This window comes from Tupaia chinensis, unplaced genomic scaffold (genome assembly GCF_000334495.1).
Source record: "Tupaia chinensis unplaced genomic scaffold, TupChi_1.0 Scaffold147350_1, whole genome shotgun sequence".
NCBI lineage: Eukaryota > Metazoa > Chordata > Mammalia > Scandentia > Tupaiidae > Tupaia > Tupaia belangeri.
In genome coordinates, this window is record NW_006207201.1 from 208,198 (window position 1) to 210,031 (window position 1,834).

General features: G+C 42.0%; 1 pseudogene; it reads left to right on the forward strand.

Moving 5' to 3' along the window:
* Positions 1 to 1,834, forward strand: part of LOC102485340 (monofunctional C1-tetrahydrofolate synthase, mitochondrial-like) — a 69,914-nt pseudogene that overhangs the window by 65,670 nt on the left and 2,410 nt on the right.

Genomic DNA, 1,834 nt, shown 5'->3' on the forward strand with positions numbered 1-1,834 from the left:
GGGTTTTTTTTTTTTTTTTTTTACTTTTTTTTTTTTTGGAGGTTTATTTTTGTTGTTTTTGTTTTTGTTATTTGTTATTTGTTTTTGTTTTTTGCTATAGGGCGTGTGTGCTCGCCAGACAGACAGAGAGAGACATAGAGACAGAAAGCTAGAAATCACCCCCCAGGGGGGATGGTCACGCCGCAATCCCTTCTCCTCCATTCTCCTCTCGGGATCTTGGGCACGCACGCACACACTCCCGGTGTGAGTTTTAAGCCACCGGGTCCTGGATGCAAACCGTGGTTGACTACATGGCAGTCCAGTGACATAGCCATTACGCTAACTGCTGGTTCCCTCTTCAGGGTTTCTTGAAGAGCTTATCTGATGCTGGCAAATTCTTTCAGGTATTGTTTGTCTGAGAAGATTTTAATCTTTTTTTCCCATATGAAGGATAATCTTGCAGGAAACAATAATCTTGATTGAAGTTGTTTCTCTCTTAGCACTTTCAATACATTTTCCATTCTTTCCTAGCTTGCATTGTTTCCGTTGAGAGTTCCAGTGTTAGCCTGATGGAATGACCTTTGTATGTCACTTCTCGTTTCTCTCTTGCCAGTTTTAGTATCATGTCTTTATCTGTGGTCTTGGATATTCTGGCTAATATGCAGCTGAGAAGAGCTTCCCATTATCTGAAACAGACAGTAAAATACTTTCAGCACCCCACCTCAGATATCTGCAGTTCCGGTTAAAGAAAAGCCACAATGTTATGTAGAGTAGTGAGTTTCCTGGAGTCTTTGTAGATATACTAACACAGAAAGGAAGAATATTGGATTCTTTTTATTCCTGAAAACCAAGCTCCAATAACATGGCACCATTTTGGGAGCATAGCCACAACTAAAGTATATCCTGCCCTGGAGGTCAGTAGTCTTGCCCCAATGTACTTCCACAAAGGGGAACAGATCCAGTCCAGCAGCTGAGCCATAATAAATCAGTACCCCCAGCATCTAAGTGCTCAGCATCTTGAAATCCATGGACAAGTGCAGTCAGTGGGGATTATGTTACCAAGATTTAAGAAACTTATATAGATGTCCCCTGGAAAATCAGTCATCCAGGTAAGAGTCCAAGAGACTGAGGCTTCCAGATGTCTTCTTCCCCGGGAAACTGAAAACCCCACATAGTATCTAGGTACAGAGGACTTTAGACAACACCTCACATGAGACTGAAGAATATGAACTACTCTCAAAGAGATTAAAATGCTCTTGGCTTCCCCCTTCCAGTATGCAGTTACTACGAGTGTCCCTGCCCAATATCCAGGCTGTTTCAAGTGACTCGCAGGCTCTCAGAGTTAGTAGAAAAAGCAGTTCTGCCTACTCTCCCAATTCAGCTTTCTCACACTGCATGGAGGCCTATACAGCCAGTGGACCTACACTTACAGGATCCCCAGCTTACAGCCCTATAATCTAGCACAGCTTCTCAGCACAGCACAAGCATACAAAAAGACAATGAAACATTAATTTCTGACAAAAATGCTAAGAGAATTTTTGAGAAAGATCATTTTATTAAATTGTGCTAAAAATATAAAAAGAATAAAAAGTATGAAAGAAAAATCATGCACACAGCTGACCCACCTCCATGAGGCCTCCATAGTTCTGCACTCTCCCAAAGCCTACATATTCTTAGCATGCATCATGTGGGCCCAAATAAATCACCTTTTTCCAGCAGCTATATCATCTATCTACCTCAATTGAAGTGACTTTCATGTGCCCTACTTATGGTCTGAGAATACCAGCAGTCTCCCTTCCAGTATAACTACCGTTGCCATTGCCATGGGCAATTCTAACACTGCTCTGGGCATTCC